The sequence below is a fragment of the Sabethes cyaneus genome, chromosome 3 (assembly GCF_943734655.1).
Source record: "Sabethes cyaneus chromosome 3, idSabCyanKW18_F2, whole genome shotgun sequence".
Classification (NCBI taxonomy): domain Eukaryota; kingdom Metazoa; phylum Arthropoda; class Insecta; order Diptera; family Culicidae; genus Sabethes; species Sabethes cyaneus.
In genome coordinates, this window is record NC_071355.1 from 144,940,530 (window position 1) to 144,964,134 (window position 23,605).

Genomic DNA, 23,605 nt, shown 5'->3' on the forward strand with positions numbered 1-23,605 from the left:
ACTCAGCAAAATCATAAAACTTTTTATGGATTTACACCTAGGTATACAAAAGATTGTGTTTCAATTTCTATATAATCCTTGGAATACCTCCATACGAAGGGTTAAATTTTCCACTCATTTACTTCATAGTTAGTCAATACCCAAACACATACACTAGATGTAAGTTCCAGCTATCATCAGGATAGTTTGTCAATAAAATTCTTTCCTTGTTAATATGCTTTCTGGTCATAGAGTACTAGGTACTAGAAAAAGTCGCTCGTCGCAGCGCTCGTCGAGATTCGCCAAAAGAGATTCACAGAACTCGCCATTGGAAAACTCAAAACACCTTCTAGTCTCCTTCAAACACTGTCCATAGTTCATATCTGTAGAGAACTGCCATGCTAGTCTTGCTGTTTATATGTAGGAACTGCAGGTCGGCATTCATTTGGTAGAATCATTTTATTCGCTATACATATTTCGTCTTGTTCCTGCCCGTTTTATACGCTCATAATAGTTGGCACTTAAGGTGAAGGTCTTCTGGGTCCATCTACGGTAACGCAAACTCATCCAAAACATGTACAATAATAGTATTGGTGTATGAATATGCGGCAGAACCTAAAATGTCTGAACTCTGCATCAACAGGCACGATATGGCTTGCTTGCACGAGAGCTACATCCATTCGGGGTGGAGATCGCTACTATTCAGGAAGTTCGGAAGCCCAATTCCGGAAAAAGGGAGTTCCTACAGTAGACCCTATTGCGGGTGCTTTCCCCAAGTACCACATCTACTACAGTTGCGGTACAAAGGCAGAACATGAAGTGGGTTTCATAGAGCTGAGAAAGCAGGAGCAACGAATTATTCAGCGGAGGCCCGTAGATGACCGCGTGTGTTAAGAATTACGGGCAAATTTTTAACTATAGCCTAATCAACGTATACGAACCGACAAGAGATAAATCCTATGACGGTAAGGACGAGTTCTACGATAGACTCGAAAGGACCTATTGAGAATGCCTAAAACCTAAAAAAAAAGTGAATATGTCGGAGACGCAAATATTCCGAGGAATTCTTCCGTCCTGCTACTGGAAGTAATGGTCTTCATCTCTTGGCCTATGATAATGGTCTAAGGCTCATTCGTGACTTCTGCGGGGTTGGGATTTGAACCCGAATCCTGGGCGTGAGAGGCGTGAATGCTAACTATTACACCATTACACCGGGACTGACCTCTCAGAGAATTGTAAAGAGAGACTAGAGCTATGGAAAAAGAATCCGCCGCAAGGAAACACGAAGTTTCTACAGGAATTTTGGAATGCCTGTGATGTGCCTACTGCACCGGAACACAAAGAAAGTTACCGAAAATAAAAGAAGAAATCTCTCTGGATTACTGGCAAAGACCTTTAGCATGAAAACACGGACACGAATCGGAACATGGAATATACTGACCCTTGCCCAGCAGGACAAGCTGGCTCAACTTGCAAATGAAGCTAGCCGCCTGAAGCTTGAAATAGTGGGGCTGAGCGAGGTACGCTGGTCGGGTACCGGCGAACACAGGACATCATCCGTGCAAGTCTTGCTGTATTCTGGCATACGAGGTGAAAATGCTACTCGAGAAAGAGGAGTTGGATTCCTACTGAGCCCAAGGGCACATGCGGCCCTGATGAAGTGGAAACCGATAAATGAGCGCATAATCGTTGCCAGATTCAGAACACGGGTTAGGAACCTTACAGCAATCCAGTGCTATGCGCCAACAGCTTCTGCCGATCTGCAGAAGAAAGAGAGTTTTTACAGCCAGCTGAACAGCGTGATTGAGAAAATCTCGAAGGGGGACATCCAAATTCACATGAGCGACTTCAACGCGAAGATTGGCTGAAACAACGCGTCATGGAACGCCATGGCCTAGTAGAGATGAGCGAAAACAGGGAGCTGTTTACAGAATTCTGTGGTAATAACAACATGGTCATTGGTGGATCGCTCTTCCCCCATAGACCAGTACATAAAGTTACGTGGGTTTCCCGCGACGGCCGAACAGAAAACCAAATCGACCACATCTGCATCAGCCGGAAATGGCGAAGGAGCCTTCCTGATGTACGCAACAAACGCAGCGCTGATATTGCATCCGACCGATAACAAGATGATCGCTTAGATACGTCTGCGCGTCGCACGTGTCCAACGGCGGGAGGAGAAAGTTGGATGCCGCTACGACGTCCGCCGATTGGAGAATCCTGAGGTGAAAAGGGCCTTTGCCGAACAAATTGAACCTCGAGCTTCGGAGTTGCCACCTGGTGGAACCGTCGAAGAGCAATGGACCGGCATCAAGAACGCCTTCATCACGACCAGTGATGAAACTCTCGGCAAAGCGCGCAGCGGGTGGAGGGAGTGGATTTCGGATGAAACTTGGAGGAAGATCGATGAGCGGAGAGAGGCGAAAGCCGGAATTGAGCGAGCGCGGGCTAAGACAGCTGTCCGTCAACGATATGCCGAACTGGAGAGGGCTGTTGATCGTGCTTGTGGGCGGGACAAGAGAGCCTGGACTAACTCCCTAGCCGAACAAGGAGAAAACGCAGCCGCCAATGGTGATATCCGTTTGTTGTACGATATTTCTCGCCGCCTTAGTGGTGCCAGGATGAATACAAAGATGCCGCTAAAGGACAGAGCTGGTCAGCTACTGACTAACCGGACAGAACAGCCAAAGCGATGGACTGAACATTTTGAACAACTCTTCCGAGTTTCAAATGTCAGAGACCAACAAAACCAGCAGCGTATGACGCCTACAGTTCGTTGGACTAATCGCGTCAACTCGGAGGCGCCGTCGCTGAATGAAATTGTAGTAGCCATCAAGAGTATGAAATCCAATAGAGCGCCAGGGAGCTCCCAGACAGCAGGTCTCACAGTTAATGTAACGAAAGCTAAGTCTAGGGTAGTGAACACTGACAATTCCACCAACTTCACAGGAGCGGGACAACAAGTTGAACAGGTAGACGAGTTTCAATATCTTGGTTGCCAGACAACGACCGATGGTGGTACCAAGACTGATTTAGCCACACGGATCAGGAAGGCCAGGGGTGCCTTTGCAGGTCTGCGAAACATTTGGCGCTCAAACCAGATCACTTTACGTACGAAAACCCGAATCTTTAATTCAAACGTTAAATCCGTACTGCTGTATGCCTGCGAAACGTGGGGCGTCTCAGCGAAGACAACGCAAAAACTGCAGGTATTCATTAACAGGTGTCTGCGATACATTATTCGTGCCTAGTGGCCTGATAATTGGATATCCAATAAGGAAGTCCATCGTCGGTGTCATCAACGGCCAATAGCCACAGAAATTTGAGAACGTAGGTGGAAGTGGATGGGACACACCTTGAGGAAACAAGCGAACGAGGTTTGCAGAGAAGCACTCGACTGGAATCCACAAGGACAGCGTAGAAGAGGCAGACCCAGAGGCTCATGGCGACGCAGCCTAGCCAACGATATCCGGGCTGTAGACAAGAACATGTCCTGGCGACAGGTAAAAGCCATGGCAGGTAACCGTCAGCAGTGGAGATCTCTGATTTTATCCCTTTGTTCTGCAAGACCGGTGGATATGGACACATAAGTAAGTAAGTAAGTTCTGTCGGCAGAACATTTGAGGCGGTGGAAGATCAGTACTTCAGACTAAAATGTGGAACAGAGAAGATTGGGTTGAAGATAAATACGTCTAAAACGTAGTATATGCTGACTGGCGGGACCGAGGACGACAGGGCCCACCTAGGTAGTACCGTGGTAATCGACGGAGATAAGTTCGATGAAGCGACGAGTTCGTATACTTGGGCTCAGTAGCAACATAGGACAACAATACCAGCCGTAGGATTAAAAGACGTATTGTCAGCGGAAGTCGTGCCTACTACGGGTACTTGTGGTCGAATAATCTGAGTCTCCTTACAAAGCGGACATTGCATAAAACGCTAATCAGATCGGTTGTCTTCTACGGGCATGAAATGTGGTCACTACTAAGAGAGAAACTCTGGTCACCGCCGACAATAATACGAGTAAGGAGATCCAACGACGCATTCAAGCTGGAAACTGAGCCTACTTTTCCCTCCGCAAGACGCTTCGATCCAGGAGCATACGCCGCCGCACAAAGCTGACGATGTACAAAACGCTAATCAGACCGGTAATTCTCTACGGACTTGAGACAGTAACTTTGCTTACGGAAGACATTCGTGCACTAGCATATTTGAACGGAAGGTGTTGCGAACTATTTTTGGTGGAGTACAAACGGAAAGCGGAAAGTGGCGTAGGCGTATGAATCATGAGCTACAGGCACTGCTTGGAGAGATTCCCATCGTACACCTGGCGAAAGTTGGGAGACTACGGTGGGCCTGCCCCGTCGTAAGGATGCCGAACGACTGTGCAGTGAAATCCGTTCTCTTCAAGAACCCCACCGGCACCAGAAATAGAGGGGCCAACGTGCTAGATGGCTTGATCAAGTTGAAGCTGACTTGCGTGTGTCGAGAGGGGCAACGACTTGGCGACGAGTAGCTCAGGACCGAGTACAATGGAGAGGATACGGCAAGAGCCACTCCGGCTCTCGACTGCTAAAGTAAGTAAGTACTAGAAGAGAAACTACCAGCAGTCGGAATTTTCTAACGGCAGGTGCTAAGAACCGTCTTTGGTGGCGTGCGACCTGGCGAGCATTGGGTGCCCGTGGAACTGGAAATCAGCTGCCATTGACCGAATTAGATGAATGAATTACGTTACGCAGACCTTACCATAAGACGTATGGCCAACTAAGTAAGTAAGCAAGCTTCTAAGTTAACCATATTCGTTCCCCGCACTTTTAGTGTATTGCTATCAGTAATAAATATTGGAGAACATTCTATTTCTGTCCCACATTAGAAAAGTCCGCAGCGGGTCCAAAGCTACCCCGCGTAGGGGTAGCGTAGGAACGTATACATATTTCTGGAAAGTGGAAAGTTCAAACAGCATCGTGCCAGGCATCCGCCACCGGGATCAGGCCGGTTCGCCACGGTCGGTCTTGCCGTATTCATCAAGCTCGTGATATGAAATCGGTGAGGCCTTTTCACAGTTGATAAGACGCGGAGATTCGCAGCAATCCGGAATACGAACACAAATCGGTACGAAGGAGGAGGATTTCAGTCATATTTTCGACTTAAAAGTGCTTCAATACTCGGTTTATTTGCGGTGCACTGCATTGTGGTAGGAGGGAGAAGGTGTGTGCGCTTTTGTTGGGAAGCTAGAAGTAAAGATATCCCGGCACGGGATCTACTAGGAAGCAGCAGGCGGAATCTTTTGACGGGTGGCAATGAAGGAATGCACGAATGGAAGCCAGATTTTCAATCAGCGAACAGTGAATGCTTCGGATTCCTTAAAGCAACGAATCCTAGGTGTTTTCAGATAAAAGTTTATGCGATGTGTAATAATAAGGCAAGCGTTCTCGTCTTTGGCTAAGTACTATTTACCATTCAGTAAGGGTATCGAATAAAGAATCACCTCATAAGTCTCGGCAGGAGAGGTAGAAGAAACGTGAAAGTTTCACTAATTTGCTAGATTTATACGTTGCTATTGCTGCACGGATGGTGACAAATTAGCATGAGCTATTGGCCCATGTTCTCGGGGGCATCGACTGTGTCGTTGTAGCTGCAAGCTCGCTCAAGTCGGCAAAATTTAATAAACATTCCGGCAGTAAGCAAATGGTACAAATTTCAACCTGAATTGAAACGCAAATCACGTAGCGATATTGATTTCGTCGCCGACATTTTCGCTCGCTACTCGGCACGGTTTGAAGCAGCATTTCGTTATTTTTTCTTCTCCTGAACGCAGGATGTGGGAACGCAAATCAAAAAGCAAATAACGAATAACGATGAGCTCGAAACATAATCGCAATATTCGTTAAATGATCGAACAGGAAAAAAAAGTTTTGCTTCGTGTGAGAGGAGAAAAAACCGTAACTCGTTCTATGCGAGAGAAATAATTTAAGTGGCGATAAAAATAATTATGCTGATCATCATGATCATGATTGAGATTGCAGGCGATGCCGGGGTAAACGACTCTCAGCGGATGATGAATCACGTAAATTAAACTCGTAATTTTTGGATCTCGGATCCATTAGGGCTCCTCCTCCTCCTACAGCTATGAACTGTGTCGCGGGGGAGAAGCATCGGCGTAAATTGACTACGGCAAATGAATGCAAAATAGGGACTGGTGCGGGCTTACTGTGCGGCCTGATATCAAAATCCTAGAAATGTTTTGTCGGTTCAATGGAGGCAAGTTGAAATCCGACAGCCGCGGCGTGTTACGAGCCGGAAAAGCGGATGAAACGAAATCATTTCCGGCGGCTGTTTTTTTATTCAATTTAAATAGGTGGGGCATCCGGAGGCCCCGAAGACTGATATTATTGAATTTCGATTTCCTATGATTTATTTATGAGACGGATAAGTAAAATATTTTCGCGCTTCGAGTGTTTGCCTCTTCAAATCTGCACTTGTGTAATGATACCTGTCATCATATATCACAGCACACTGGGTGAAGGTCGCAGCAGTTGGGACCTAATCTCGGAACGCTTGATCGCACCGATTACACTCCTACTCGATTACCGCAGTTATACTTTGCTGTGCAGCGTCACTGAGTAAACCAGCCGTCACTAACTCGCAGTGACTTCTATCGTCTAGCAAAATAGAACCGAACGGAAAATGATGTCACTGAGAAGTACACCAAGTAGGCCAGTGAATAATTTCCAGCCAACTTCAGCACTCTGGCCGCAGCCGCAGTATGTCAATTTCATGTCTGTGCCCTACAGCTCCCAAGATTTGTTCCGGTTTCGTCAGTTGGCATCCCCACCTATAGGTATATGAATGGAACGGGTTCGGTCTGATTTGATGATTTTCCTTCCTCGAGCGACCACGCCTCATTTGCTCAGAGCAGCGCTAGCAAAGCAAGCTCACAAACTCCAGCCAATGAAAGAGAGTGTTCATGATTATGATTGATGGGGCTAATAAAAACACTAATTAATTACAAAAAGCATTCATCACACACCCATTGTAAACGAGTCAAAGAGTTTATCAAGCAGCCTCCCAACAGGTTGAATTTTCCGGACGTTCCACTTCTACGAAGGGACTGAGAACGTGGCATGTTTTTCTTAGTGAACGTAAAGCACCAGCTTTAAGTGAGGAGTAAGTGAATAGAAGGTTAAAGATGTACACAAGTGCGTTTCAGAAGATGTATAAAAGAAAAGCCCACAAATTATTATCAGCATTTGATTAGAGTATGGTTCAAACATCTAAATCTAAACTAAAATTAGAATTTCCTGAAGACTGACTCCAAAATAGACAAACAAATTGATAAAAAAATCATACAAAATTACGAAGTTCAATTGGAAAGCTGCGTGAACCAAAAGTGTGGTGGGTGTTCAGACTTTAACTCTGTCTGATCATATATGTAGGTATCATCCCAAGTAACCACAAGCATTAATCTAAAACCGTAATTGAAAATAATTCCGCATCCCTAGTGCCAAACTTTTGTATATTGGCAATCTTAATGCTTATAAAACGTATAATAACATTGTTGATGCATAGAAGCATTAACATAAATCAGCATTAAAGAAAGCAATATATGCGCATATAACGTAACAATATAATGCATTTAGTCAATTGCATTAAAATGAGCCGTAAGTGTTGATAAACGGCTTGTACTTGACTTCTTATTTTGCTATTCTACGGCCACTATTCGTGTCCTCTTCCACCTAACGAATGCCGTCTTTTTCTACCCTATTGGTAATGCAGGACAAGTAACTATGATATGAGAGGGAATATCACCAAGATTTAAATACGACTAATTTCAACTCACTCAATCACATCCGCTATGGTTCAGATAGCAAAGGTGCAAGGAAACGAATGAGGTTGCATGACTAACTCCCGGTTCGAGCCCTGTCTAGGTGGTAACATTATCCAGTATTTCAAAAAATGGTTCTGTTTATCCTTCTCCCCTTGAGATGCAGCAAAAAAAAATCGCTTGCTTTTTTAGTTTTTTAAATCCCGACCGAATCTATTTTTATTTTCCATATCAAGCAAACGATATGCCGTCGATACTTTTTCGATACGTCGATAATGTAGACAAAATGACATTTCGATTAAGCCTCAAACAAACACTGATAATGTTTATTTGATGCTTGCGGTGTAGTATTTTAATAACCCGCTATTTCGCCTTTTTAGCATTATGTGAGTTCTACAGAAGTATATAAAGAAAAATATGCTTTTAATCATAGTTCTGTATGCTTATATAATGTTGTCCAAGGACTAGTGTTAAGTGCTTACTAATTACTTGGGATGTACGTAATCATTTCAGTCGCAAACCTATTTGAAAGGTCCTCCCTACAGGGTCTTATTAAGACGCAAGATTGCTTAACCAAGGACCGAGGACACATGCATTCGATGTTTTACTTTCACAAAACTGCAAAATGATTCATCACACAGCATATCTTTTTGACCAGTCACCGACAGACGAACTACACAATTAGCATTCACTCCATCGATCACGCTCGTCCTGACCCAAACATTTCATCATTATGTAATGTGCTTGCTTTTAAACAAAAGACAGTATCGGCGGGCAAAAAAAAAGAAACAAAAACAATTCCCAACAACCGAACTCAAACTCAAACACGTTCCCTCAGTCAGTTTCTCAGTCATTAGTATTAATGATTTGGTAAACAGATGGCAAAAGAAGCTCACCGCTTCGGGTTGCCCATCCTTCTCCGCTCGCCTGCTCCTTCGCCATTCTCATGTGCTTCCACTTCCCAACACCCGACCCACCGGACGAACCGCAGCCAGATGCCACACAGTACCTACTAGCGAAATTTCCCGCTCCCGCTATTGACACATTTACCACCGCCAAACGTCATCCCACGCACGAAGCTCAATTACTCATACTCACGCAGCAAATTCCACCGGTCCTCGCCGTGCGTCTTCTTACCGACGTTGTCGTCATCGTCGGGTAATGTTTATTTAAATTCCATGCGCCAAAAAGGCCGACTTGCAAACTCAGCAGTTTGGCATAATGCGATCGTCATGTACATGAATATATGCTACCATAATGTGTTGGGTACGATGGGGTTGAACGGAAAGTATTTATCTTAGCCGAGTCAGTTTTTTTCACAACAAAAAAGGTTTGTGTGTGTCAAAAAAACCTTTATTGGTTTTGCCTCTGAATTATGCTTCTAATTAGTATTATTCCAGAAAAAAAGAAAAAAGTATTTAGGTGGGTTTCTCGATATCAAAGAGGCTTTTGGTTATGCTTCTTCTTATATAAGAAAACATGGATCCTCAAACTGAAAATGGTTTTGAGGGTCTACACCGCTATTTTACGACATAGGACTATCCCTTGTTGGTATGATGACCAAACACTAAAGAAACCACGGCTATTTAAAAGTTTAACAAACTTCAACGATTAGCATTATTTAACAGACTTTCCGTCCTAAGACATAGCCTGTTGTACAAGTTTTCTCCAATTCACTCAGTTGTGGGCTCCAGTTCCTTGGACACCGTGTACTCTCTTCTAGATCTCGCTCCACCTGTCTTAATCATCTTGCTTGCTTTGCTCTTGATTATCTTGTTTCAAGCGGATTTCAATCAAACGTCATCTTTGCCAAAGGTATTGTGGACTATTTTTGGTGGAGCACAAACGGATAGTGGAGAGTGGCGTAGGCGTATGAACCACGAATTATAACGAGCACTACCTGGAAAGATTCCTATGGTACAGCTGGTCAAAGTCGGGAGACTATGATGGGACGGCCATGTCGCAAGGATGACGGACGACTATGCAATGAAATCTGTTCATCTGTTCGCATCCCAGTTCTACACGGGTTTGAAGAACGAAACTAAACATTATACACACCTAGATTACACTGCTTATCCGTTAAACACGAAAAATTGTGCCGAATTGCACAACGTGATCGAGTTTCGGTTGATGTTGCCAACCGACGGGACACGGGTTAGGCACTAAAGGGTTACCGCTTGCACGCATGATGAACGATGAAAGCGAAATCAGTGCGCTCCACTCTGCCACGAGTTTGGCTAAAGCGACCAATCCTTACCACGGGCGTTTTGAGTACCCAGAAGGAACGCCGAGAGCGGGACGAACAACGGCATACGCGCGGAGGTGAGGCGAAATGTTAGCTGATAGACTAGGATAGCGCGTGGTTCACATGAGAAACTCGCCTAGGGACGCTAAGTAGGTGGGGTAATTCCCCTCTTATCAACACTAAGAACGCTGCCGCTCTCCAATCGCCCCTAAAACCCGCTGTGCTCGTCCCACAGGGACGGGGTTTACCTCGGTCTCTTTCAGGTTCTCTGCTGAATATTGTTTTACCTGGTCTCTCTTCCGGCACCCTTGCTACGTGACCAGCCCATTGCATTGTAGCCTACCGTATTCTATCCGCCTCACAATATCCGCATCTTTTATAATTGATATATTTCATGGTTCGTGCGCCTGCCTCACACTCTTTCTTCAAATATGCCGCCAAGAATTAATCGCAGGATCTTACGCTCAAAAACGCCAGGAGCTCGCCGTTCACTCTCTTTCAACATCAACGAAGTTGGTGAATCCACTGCTTGTCCATCATCCTCAATCGTTATGCTGTTTCTGTTGACCGCTCCATCTTGTTCACCATTCAACAATATATAGTATCGAAATGTTGTTTCCAACACCTTGCCACCTCCGAACTTTCGGTTATCCGGTTCACTTTCTAACCGTTGCACATAACAGGAGTTGGCACAGTCCGGTTCTTGATTCCGTAGATCGTATTAAAGAAGCTTCTCGTATCGTGCCTTTCGAAGCAATGCTCCGCCTCCGCAAGACCGCGATCCCAGTCCAGTCGTTTCTTACGACTGTGAAGTATTTTTTCGGCAGCTCTAGCATCTCGGTATCTCTCTCTCTGGTCTGGCATGTCACAGTAGCAGCAAATATGAGGCTTCTGGCTCGTTTTTTCTCATCAGTCACTAGTTGGCACTCTGCGGGCTCACTGAAAGTGGCTGCAGCAGTAGTACCCATCTCTTCTCGCGCTGTAGTACCGATCGCGTCGAGGATGTGCCTCCACTGCTCGGTCAGATTCTCTCCAAGTTGTTCAGTCGTATCTTCCTCGTTAGTTTCAATTTGAATTCGTTGGACAACCGGGCGTGAATCTTGCTTACTACGAGGTAGTGGTTCGAGTCAACATTTGGACCCGGAAGGATCGCACGTCGCACATCACAAAAGTGCCGGCTATCAACCAGAACGTGGTCTATCTGAGAGCAGGCCTCTCCATTAGGATGTTTCCAGGTATGCTTCCGAATGTTCCGCTGTGGAAAATAGGTACTACCGGTGGCCATTCCTTTGGCTGCAGTGAAGTTGATTAGTGTGAGGCCATTGTCGTTTGTCATATCCTAGGCACTCTTCATATGCTCTTTCGAGAAGATCATAGAGCTCCGTGTGTTCATTTATCGTTATTATATTATAGATATACCGTAGGTCATAAGTTTCACTGTATCCTGATACTTACTTTAATTTAGTGGCGACGGTCCGTTATCGATGCTGCACCAAACGAATGATCCTTCAGTACTATTAGTCCTGCCATTCTACAATCCTCTCGAACACCATTTGAACGTACTTCATTCTCGACAGCGCACATCCATCGGGTGCAGGTTCCGCCCCGAAGTCTACGGTCTCTTCCTGGTGTTGTGCCACAAATAACTCTCTTAGCTACTTTTTTATCGTACATTCAGGTCACGTGCCAAGCCCGCCATTTCGCCATTAAGTATTTTTTTACCGAGTAGGGAAATCTGCTATCAGACACCTGAGAAGACAACTCAGGGAGTGGGGTTTGGTATCCCGACCCCCCTACTGGGGCGTGAGGATCCAGACCCACTAAAACCCTACTCGAGTCTCCAGCCTCAATCCGCCCTGGTACCACCTTATCGGTATTACTTCAGGGAGGGGCTATTGTGCTTAACGCACACTCTTAGATAACTACTGGACTATGGTAGTTAGGCTGCTTATTCGTCGTTGATCGGCTTTCCAGCGGTTTTGTAGCTCAAGTACGATCTGGGTAGCAGCTGCATTAACCGCTCCCCAGACGTCCGAGCTAGAACACATCTTTTGGACTAAGTTATCCGGAGTAGTGTCCTGTCCGCTCACTGCCATCATGTTGCTTCTCGCGCCCGCGAAACGAGGGTATATGAAGAAAGCATGTTCTGCAGTTTCCTCAACGTCCACGCATTCGGGACACACGGGGGACTCCGCCTGCCCAAACCTGTGCAGATACTGTCTAAAACAACCATGCCCTGACAGAATTTGTGTCAGGTAGAAGTTGACTTCGCCGTGGCGCCTGTTGACCCACCCGGATAGCTCCGGGATAAGTCAATGCGTCTACCGGCCTTTTGTGGAATTAGACCATGCCCGCTGCCATGTGATCATCGAGGCCGATCTGGTGGTACTCCGTATGCCTCTAGTTCCACGTTGGTTGGAGCACTCTACGTCCTCGCTGATGATGATACCAATAGGCATCATACCCGCTAAGACGCAGATTGCGTCATGTGAAACTGTGCGATACACACTCGCCACTGTTAACCACATGCTTTCTAGCTTGGCTAGATAGCTTTTGGTACCTTTTTTAAAAGATTTATATCTTAAGCTACTGGACAATGAATAAATGTAAATGTAACGCCGATGACCACACCGGCCCGCCATACCTGAGTATGGACTGGACCACGTTGGCTAATAGCCTTCGCTTGCTGCCATATACCGCAGAGCTATTAGACATCATATGAGACAATGCCGAAATAGCTGTGGAAGCCTTCTTGCAGGCATAGACGACATGGCTCCCGAACTTGAGCTTGTCGTCGACCATTACTCCAAGGAGTTTTAAGGACCGCATTGACGAAATAGTGCAGTCCCCGGCGCTGATATTTGCTTGCTGCACCGACTTGCGGTTGTTCACCACGATAACCTCCGTTTTATGATGCACTAGGTCCAGTTTCCTGGATCGCATCCAATCTTCAACAATGCTTATAGAGTGGGCAGCCGTCAAGTCAACCTCTCTGATAGATTCACCGTAGACTTCCAAGGTGATATCGTCCGCAAAGCCGACAATCACCATCTCTACCGGGAACTTTAGCTTCAACACCTCGTCATACATGACGTTCCACAACACTGGGCCCAGTATGGAACCTTGCGGAACCCCTGCGGTGATTGGAATGCATTTCTTACCCTCCTCCGTGTTGTAGCATAGCACACCATTCTGGAAATAATTTTCCAGGATCCTGTACAGCAACACCGGCACTTGAACGTTCCGAAGCGAGTTGGCTATGGAGTCCCAGCTAGCGCTATTAAACGCATTTCTCACGTCGAGCGTGACAACTGCGCAATAACGGATACCTGTCCTCTTGGGCTGGATTGCCACCTCGGCTGTCTTAGTGACAGACAAGATGGCATCCACCGTAGATTTGCCTTTTCGGAAGCCGAATTGGTTCCTTGACAGACCGTTTGTCACGCCCTTGGTCTTTGCCATTACGACCCTTAGGCATCACCCCACGGGTTCGCATTGGCACTAGCACATAACCTTTCAAAGCAGGCTCGTTTACTAGCTTTTATCCCACTCTTAAGCGCTGCGCGTGCAGCAACAAGTGCTACTCGACATTCAACCATGCCTTCGTCCAAACGAGCTCTTTGCATAATTGTCCTCGCACGAAAGCACGCTCCGCCGAGTTCCGCAATTTCAGCTGTCCACCAGTAAGCCGGTGACCTGCTGTACCTAGGTCGGCCTTTCCTAGGCATGGTAGCGTCACACGATCGCGACAGTACTTTAACCAAATGATCAGCGTTCGAATCGGGCATACCGCGATCACCGCACTCTCTCCAGATCGCTTCCACAAATACTTCGGGATCAAAGTATGATGTCTTCCATCCACGGGTGGTTGGAGTGTTGGCTCTACTCGCCACCTGCCGCCTCGTTGTCTGACCGATACCATAGCGGACCGCCTGATGGTCACTGTGAGTGTAGCCATTGTCTACCCTCCAGTCTCCTATCAGACCAGGACTGCCGAATGTCACGTCGATGATAGACTCTGCACCGTTCCTACTGAAGGTACTTGTGGTGTCGACGTTGGCCAAATCTACGTTGAGCTTTGTCAGAGCCTCAAGCAGAATCCGACCCCTATGGTTCGTGCGACGACTTCCCCACTCTACCGCTCAAGCGTTAAAGTCTCCCGCCACAACCACCGGCCTTAGACCAGTCAGCACAACTGATACTCGGTCTACCATCCGCGTAAACTGCTCGATAGACCATCTCGGCGGAGCATTACAGCTGCAGTAGAACACTCCGCCCACTTTGGCAACCGCAAATCCCTCGTCTGCGGTTGACACAACCGTGCTGCAGTGGTTCAGGTTGAGCAGGTTGAGCTTGGGTAGGGGCTTAGGCTTGGGCCTGGGTCTAAACTTGGGCTTGGGCTTGGACTTGGGCTTGGCCTTGGGTTCCGGAATTTGGCCACTGAACTTCCTAAATAACAGCGATCTGCACTCCGAGTCGCTGTAGCTTTCATGCAAGCAAGCCAGCAAATATCGGTTGATGGAGAGTTTAAACATTCCAGTTACCAAGTTTTCAACTCCATTGATCCGTTCCGTATTTCCATTTTCGTTTTTCATGGTAAATGAGGGTTTTGTCATACTACCTTACCGAGGTTGCGATACCTACGTCCCGCTGATAGGTCTAGCATCTAAGGTTTAGCTTGCGGGATACTGTTGTAACGCCCCTACCCGGGTTTAAGTTCCGCAAGATATTAACCGCGGTAGTCTTTCACTTATAGCATTGACCTAGTTTGTCATTTTGTTAAAGTCACCAAAACGCGCATGGTCGCGTTTATTATTCTTTTCGCCACATAGGTAGCGCTAGTGTTTTTATTTGTCAATAGCAAGCCACCGCACATTTCTGTAATTACGTAGAAGTTAGGGTTACACGAAAGGTTTGAAAATTGTTAATAAATGAGTCGTGAGGTGCCATTCGACCCGTCAGGTCGGTCAGGTGGAATTTAATATAAATTTCTTTCTTTTCGGAGTTGAGAAAGTCCGTGGGGTAGCACGGGCTACCCTATACTGTGTTTCATCTTCAACCGCTCGCTTCGAGACAGACGCTGTTTGAGCCGCCCTTTACCTGGGGAACAGACGCTCAGATTCGTACCTCCTTAGCGCACCATAGCCTGCTCCAGTATGGACATGAAGCATTTGCAGGTGTGGGCATAATTCGTCATCGTATGACTTGTATCTTCTAGAAGACGCTAGGTAGGGACATGAGAGAGCCAGTGCTAAATTTGATGCTCCTTCCACGCAGCACCGTAGCGTGCGGTTGGCTAGACTAGCCCCCGCCAAAGGCGCAAGCTCTTAGGGACGCCTAAAAGAGCCTGCATATCAGTAAAGCATTGGCGAAAACATGAGCATTAAAAACTATTCTGATTTCAGCGACTTTTCATGCGATGTTATTAGTTGGTTTGTTTGCATTTTCATAATGAAAACCGTCAAACAACTACGCTCGATGCTTTGTTCGTACTGCCAGAGCTCCACCCCGTCGCGAAGAAGTTGGACATGGTGAAGCACTTCGTATCCGCCGAATAGACCAATTTAACATTTGCAACATCTTCTCCCGCGAAAAAGGCGAAAGTGCTGTACGGAAGCCCGGTTGCAACCGCGCAGCACTGTGTGTGCAGCAGAAGTTAAAGAGCAAGGTGGTCTAATCGCTCCGCGTCTTAGGCTGAAAAACAAAACAGTGAAGAAGTACTTGGCCAAAAAGGACATTTTTATGCGGAAGTGTCAGTCGCGGTTGGTCGTGACTGGGTAGCAGATAATCGTCCAAAGAACGGCTGAAAGGTACTGGTAAAAAACACCTTTCCGGCGAAGCATGATGTCGTGGTCATAATGGGCGACTACTTGACGCTGGACGCAACGATTTTCAAAGGAGAGGGTATTTTATGTCCCCCACCAAGAAGGTAAGTGATGACGTCGAGTATATCTTTAGCGTCAACTTCCTGAAGAAGATCCTTTTATGGCTGACGATCAGAGAGAAGAGAATGTCCAAGCTGCTGTTATTTCGTTCAGGGTTTAGGGTGAACAAGGAGGTACGAAGATACAGTATGAAGTACCTACCGGAAATTGCCGTCTTCATTAAATCGCGCGAATCGCGCAAAGAATGTGGTGTTTTGGTCGGAACGGCCTTTGCCCATCAAGCCAAGATATCACTAGAGGAGATGAACCGGCTGAAGATAAAGGTTGAACTGACCATCACCAACTCTCCCAACGTCCCTTAACTGCGTTCAATAGGAAATTTTAGAGCGAAGCTCAAAGGGCGCGTTTACTCCAATAATTTTGTGGCAAAAACGGTGAAGGACCTGATCGCCAAGATCACGAAAGAGTTAAATAATATGCCGACGCCTATCTTTTGATCGGTCATAGTGAAGATACCGGTGAACAGCTGTAAAGCCACCTGGCAGGGTGTCGAAGCATTTTTATAGAAGGCTTAATAAACGTAGGATTTAAAACTAATTTGTTTCATTGAATTATCTTTTGTAATTTCTTTTTTCGTCATCCAAAATCAATTCATTTTTCCAATACATACGTTAAGTGCATCTAAGTATTGGCATTAAATAAACGAAACAATTAATTATCTGAATCAAGGTTTTCAACTCTCATATAATGTAATATCTTCAGAAAATTTCTTGTTTTATTTAGTTAATGCCATTGCACACCTAACCTGATGAATGCTTCTTATAGCATTTATTCTCAGCTTTCCAATGGTCTTAAATGGTCTTAAAATGAAAATCGGTTGGGGGGCTCATGGTGAAATCGGGGATTTTTTAATAAAATCCGATATGGCGACCAAAATTTTTTTATTCCTTTTGAAAGCCCTGTTCTACTTCTTTACAGAACCGGGCTATTTGTTAGTTGTTTCATGGCAAATTTATAAAATATCACGATTTAGATCTGGTTTGCTCAAAATTCAACTTTTTTTGAAACTGTTTGGCCCCTTGGCGAACGAGGGGTCCACTATGTCGAAGTATCAAAAGTGTAATTTTTAGTTTTTAACCATTTTCAATCAATTAAGCGCATAAGTTCCAATATTTGAAGACCTCGTGTCAGCAGTGGCTCCGTTTCAGGGAGAATTACTCATGTTCTTTTCTATAAATACGTAGAAATCTTACATAACAATAATAGAGCCGGTATAGAAAAAGCCCAAAAAGCTAAATAAACATGCAAAAATAAGTACATCTGTTGAAGAATTTATTCATTGAATGTTCTCAAAGGACGTTATCTCGTTTTTATAAATGCGAAAAATTTAAATATCCCAGATATGTCACGTTTTGCTTGCACAACCTCGCTGTATTCCAAACCGACATTAACAGTCACAGAAATCAACACATTATTGGTATACGAAAAAAAACGTGGCACGCAATGTATCGCAGTTTGATCTTCCTCTTAGAGAAATAATTTGGAAGGCGTCGGCGGGCTGCCTTTCCTGGTAGTGATGCTTTCCACCTGGCATGTTGAGCCGTCTTCTATTCGTGTTTATTTACCCTACTGGTTTTCAATGGCTGCTATCGGAGTATGACTCATTGGTATGCAGAAATTTTGTGCACTGCTTCTCATGTGGTTGTAACTTGTAAGTATTCTCCTCATGTGGTTAAACATCAATGCTACCGATGTTTTCAGGATATAATTATGATAACCAGCAACTGGAAATCATTTTCGTTTTGAGTTGAGCGAATGAAAGGATTCGGTTATTTTATGAAATGTCATAGCTTTTAGAATATCTAACTGAGGTGCTAACGTTGAAATATCATATTCTCAGGATTCAAAAGCAGAAAAATTCGTTATCCGTCGCTGTCTGACTCTCAACACTTTAGCACTAATGAGTGCTTAACACATTATTATAATCAACAGAAAAAAACACTTTCATTCTCCCTTTAATGTCGCACCTACGAGCCTCACCACAGAGCGCTGAAGCTCCCTGTTCTGCAGCCATTTCTGACGTTGATTCGTTTGTTTAGCTTGGCGTGGGCACTCTTTCACCACGTACCGTTCCAAGTTCCACTCACCCACCCTTTGATTAATTATGGAACATGCAAATTACCACTCACGAGGCGTGCCTTTCGTACGCTCCATTGAGCACTCTTCTGCTTTGACTTGACTTCTTCACACAAGCAACAACAACAACAACTAGCTTCTTGACGCGTACGCCAGCAACACCTTTTCACTAGATTATCTCCCGCGGTCGAATCTCAGGCTCAGGCAGGCAGAAATTCTGCTACATGACACGCACTGGCTTGTGTTTCCGGTTGCAGTCAAATAAATAATTTTCAATGGATTTCATCGACGCGAGTAATTGATTTTGTAACTATTGTTTTATGTCCATTTTGTTGGCAGCTTTTCCAGCTCTTCAATCGGTTATCGCTGGCTTGTTCGCACTCGGCCAAGGACCGCCCCTGATGGGGCGATAACTAGATGGCGCCGTTGCCCAGCCTAACATATGTGCGAGCTTCGAGAATTCGGATGGTAGGTTTAAAGTCCATTCGCTGCTACATCACTGTGCACATGGCGCATTGAAGTTGTACAAAAGTCCATTTATGGAGGCGCACGATCTCGCATGCATGTTTTCTGGCACTGGATGTTGTTTTTCCTTTCCAGCTAAATCTAAACCATCGCCGCGCCACCCGGTTCGGTTGGCTGACGTATAACTACGTACATGCATGCACTAATGGTGAGGTAATAATGTTCGGTTCGGATTAGATCGGACTGCTCTCTGCTGTCGATGGTGACGGCCTTCTTTGGACCAGTCGACGTCAGCGAGCGGCAGGCAGGGTTTGCGATTACTTGCGTCGGTGAAACCGTCCGAAGGGGTGACTTTGAATCCATAAATGCGTAGATTCATGAACGAAAGTATAAAATGTAAACATCCATCTTTCACAATTTTTGTCATTCTCTGCAAATTTAGCGACCCAACAAGGCAGCGCAAATTGACAAAGTCACTTCGTTTCACTATATCTAAATGGACTTCAAGTTGTCCACATATGATGATTGCCCATAGCCCAAGCGTGATCATATTTTTCTATCGTTAATACGAATTTCGTTCCACCACTCTCGTGGTTAACCCTCGACGGAGAAGCCGCGCGTGAAGATCGAACATTATGATAAATTCGCTATTACGACACGCGGCGCGGCGGTATTCGGTCGCCCTCGACGAAACCGACGATGACCGTATTTGCCGTACCTAGTCACTACTAGACTAGAGCCGGTTAGACTTTTTTTATTTAATGCGTCAGGCCACCGTTTCGCCGGAGTCGAGTGGTGTGCAGAAATTATTCCCTATAAGGACTGCAGCTTAATGGACCGAGCCGTAAATAAGCTGTCCATAGGAGTCGCTGCTGTGGCGATTTGTTTCGGCAAGTGTCTTTCTTCTTTTTTTTTCGAAGCTACCGTTGACCACTTAATTACGATGAAAAGATCAGCAGAGCTAAATGGACTGAATTTAGTGAGCTCATTTTGAGATTTGTGTGTACGTAACAAGTGACAAACTGTACTCTTACCTCCTCACCCTACCGCAGGGTTCTCCGAAGATAAATCGATACGAGAAGTGGTGCAGCTATCGAAAGTTCATCTAATTTATCGAAATAGAAAAATCAACGCGACACAATTTGGATTGTTGCGTCAGCTGCCCATTCATTATTGAAAGGCATTTATCATTCGAACGCAGTACGTTCAGCACTGTTCAGTAGTTTCACACGTGTCCTATGCGACCAAATGCACGCCATTCATCAACATAATGTCTGCGGCGATAGCCATAACTCGTTCGTTCATCCCAATAAATAACTTTAACGCCCGGTTCGGAAAACGTGCGTGATCAGTTCAAGTGCACACACGAGTGCTGCCTGCCTTAATGAATGTAGATCGCACACGATCGTGGCGCCCTCTCACGTTCCAGCGTTACAGCAGACTGCAGCAAAATAGCTTAAGAACTTTCCAAACAAACGATCGAATCGTCGTCGTCGTTGCATAGGAACCGCTCCTAGTTGTTCGATATTGAATTGCAAGCATCATAAACTACCTTTTGCCAGACACATGTTGCGTTTGCGTGTTGTTTCACTTGTTCGCTATTTAAGGTTTCCCGCAGCAGCCAGCCAGTCAGACGTCGAGCATGGCTGGATGCGACGGGCGATCGTTTCACTCGTAGCCGACCCGGCCCCGGATCAGGACCGACAAAGTGATAGTGAACGCAAGCCAGCCAAATCTATGGGTATTGTAAAATCCAGATACACACAGTTTTTGAGTCTGTTTTTCTTTCCCGGCGTTGGCCCGCACTCGGCCGTCTCTCTCTCTCTCTCGGACGGATGTGCTACAAGAGTTGCGCAAGTAAACAGTACGAATTATTTGAGTCAAACAATAATTTACATATCGACAAGTTGCTTTCTGTGTTGCGCCATGTTTGCTATGTCGAGATTTTTGCACCTTCCGCTTTTTATTTGGGTCGGGGCATTCAATGTTTGGACGGTTGCGGCTGCTACGGAACGGAATGTAGGACCGCGACCTCGTCAGCTGTGGGTAAGTTAGAACGGGTGTCGGAACAAACCAAGTATTTATTGGCAGTAAACACAAATGGCGGTAGTACGGCCTGTCAGCTTTGCGATTACGGTTTATGGAGATATTTATTTCAAGCGATATGTATGAATTAACGTTTATCGCGATAGGTAAATTTAAAATACAGTACATGTTATCTAAAATCATAATTTTCTTCTCATCCTTTTAAATCATTTCTAACAATACAAAAATATATAGTTCTTGTTATTTAGGTAATTTCTTGAAAAGTGGTGTAAGTGGAAAATTCCTTTTTTATTTTCCTTATCTTTTATCGACAAACTAATGAGTTAACCATGAAACTTCAATAGGACGAACCGTTGCTTTTCAAGAGATGACGCTTTTCTAGTGGTAGTGAAATGAAAATTTCTGACTTATCTATGTTTACCTACCCAAAAACAATCACTATTTGTGGTACAGTTTATTCTGTTATGCTTAATTTTCATAACTTCTGCCTAATTTTCATAAAAAACAATTTTTTTCTATACCTCTGCATAGCATTTTACTACCATTCTTCCGTGAACCCGGGATAGTGATTTTGATACTGTACGATAGCCGGGAGCTCAATATGTTTGCGACATTTCAATTCGAAGAAATTAAATTTCGCAACATGAATGCGGTAAATAAAAATAATGTTTACCAACTATTTATTGGTTCAGGTATCAAACGTTATATTGCGATTAGCGATAAACACTAAAGAAACGGAGATGCATGAGAGAGTGTACTGTTGCTGCGCTAAGTAAATTTATTGTCGCGCAAAATTGAGCTGTTTCCAATATGTAGGTACAATATGCGGTACAAAGTAACGACATCTGTTGTATTCAACAGGGAAACATTGGTTGTTTTAAGCATATTCTCACGTATGGCGCATGATGAAACACTAGCGCCAACTTCAGTTCCTTATTATCAGAAACTAGAGGCGGTGTTCTATTGAACAGCTTTCAACAGCAGCGTAATTCGCCACACAATAATTTAATTTTAATCTATTCGAAAAGAAACCAAACACAAATCAAACTGAAATAATTATATGGAACCATGCTCCAGTGTTTCGTCGGTTAGGCTGTGTTCTAACTGTAAGCTTAAAATATTTGATATCTAAAAGCACTAATTATTTAACGGCAGCGCTCCTAGAACTGGTTTGTTTCGACAGCAATTTCCTTGAAATGTTTCCTTTTTCAGGGCCGAATAGTTGTCATAATAAATTTTATTTCAAAAAGGTTACAGATACTTGATGGAAAGCGCGAACCAAGAATTAATTTGGACACCCACGTCGAAAATCCGACGTGGTCAGGATCAAAAATCGCAAAGCCGTTGAAATTGGCTAAATCGACCGTTCTCAAACAATTACTATTGATTGGTAGCATCATGGTAAGCGTTGTAGTGGAACTACGGGTCGGAAGCTCCATTTGATAGTGTTGAGAGCAATTAGGATAAACCTGTTCAATGCCAGCCAAAGTATCGTCGTATATGATGACCAAGGTGATAATGCAGCTCGGGAACGAGGAATTGCATTCTAGGCGCAGCCTTGATGTATGTGTGTGTGCGTGTTTTTTTCGCGAGGAAACGTTTAATGTCAAGCACTCTAATGATGTATGTTTACCTCACGTGGCACAGTGAGACACTAAAAACCTCGCGGGCATCTGACCGTAACCCCCCGGAACTCCGGGGGGAGGCTGTATCTGTACACTGCACCGTACACCTGTCGAGACGTGTATCGATCCGGAGATGGCAACCGTTATAACGTTCATGCCTTCACAGCCACCATGCACGGTTCTGCCATCCTTGATGCTACTCCATGCTCCTTGTCCGTCCACTTTCCCTGCACCTGTCTACATGTGTACCGATCCAGAGATTGCGACCGTCATGGCTTCCATTGGCTTCCGCTGGCTTTCTTATTGAGCTCAGCACTGCTCCGTCTAGTTCACCACTCGAGTTCATCCTCTCACGGCCACCCTTGCAGTGCGTCTGTCTAAGCTTGGTTTGCTCCGTCGCGTTCGTCACTCCACCTCCGATGCGTCTGTCGAGACAATGCTAACCGGGATTGGTAGTTCGCTGGTCATTTGTTCACTTTCGTTAAAATTACAACATAATCTGTGCTACAACGCTAGCCTCCTTCCGACACATTTCGTCCACTATGTGCTCAACGGTCAGGGATGGCATCTGCATCTCCCTTCGCATCGCGACAAATCGAGTCGGTACGTTCAACTACCGTTGCTTAGCGACTCTTTCCTTGCCAGCTTCTGGGCTCCTCTAGTGTTTCTTCGTCCGTAGCAACCATTATCTTCCACAAACATGATGGCGATGGGTATCATTCCTGTGATAACACATACTACCGCTTACGATATTGCTTTATACGCACTGGCGACTCTCACAACTATGAGTCGGAAGGTATTATTCAGCTTCACGCGATTCCGCTTGGATCCTACCCTTGCTACCCTTGACCCGTAACTATTTGGCATGATTCTGACTACCGCATCGACAGCCTTCGCCGCCTTCTCGCAAACGTAGTCGACGTGTCAGTTGAAATTCAACCGGTCGACTATCATTACTCCCAGTTGCTTTACAGCACGCGCTGAAGTAATAGTGTGCTCTCCGACGGTGACAGCTGCATCTTATACGGCTTAACAGTTTGTAATCAGCAGGACCTCCGTTTTATGGTGGGCAATTTGCAGCTTTGCCCCCTGCCTCCAGCTCTCGTCAGTACCAATCGCCTCTGTCACCAGCATTTTTACCTCCTCTAGTAACTCGCCTATCACCGATAGCATGATGTCATCGGCAAAGCCGATTATCACCAAGCCTCTAGGCAGCTTCAAAGACAGTACACCGTTATACATCCTGTTCCAAAGTGTTGGGCCATCGATGGAGCCTTGTGGAACTACAGACGTAATGTTCATCATCTTACGCCCCTTAAAGGTGTCGTAAACAAGCATCCGATTCTTGAAGTAACTCCTCAGAATTCTGTGTAGAAAGCGCGGGATATGCATTCCATGC

At 45.2% G+C, this 23,605-nt stretch overlaps 1 protein-coding gene across 1 annotated transcript in view; it reads right to left on the reverse strand.

The window, feature by feature from the left end:
- The window catches only part of LOC128744517 (discoidin domain-containing receptor tyrosine kinase B), a 672,699-nt gene that overhangs the window by 398,420 nt on the left and 250,674 nt on the right, over nt 1-23,605 (reverse strand). The window lies entirely within an intron of this gene.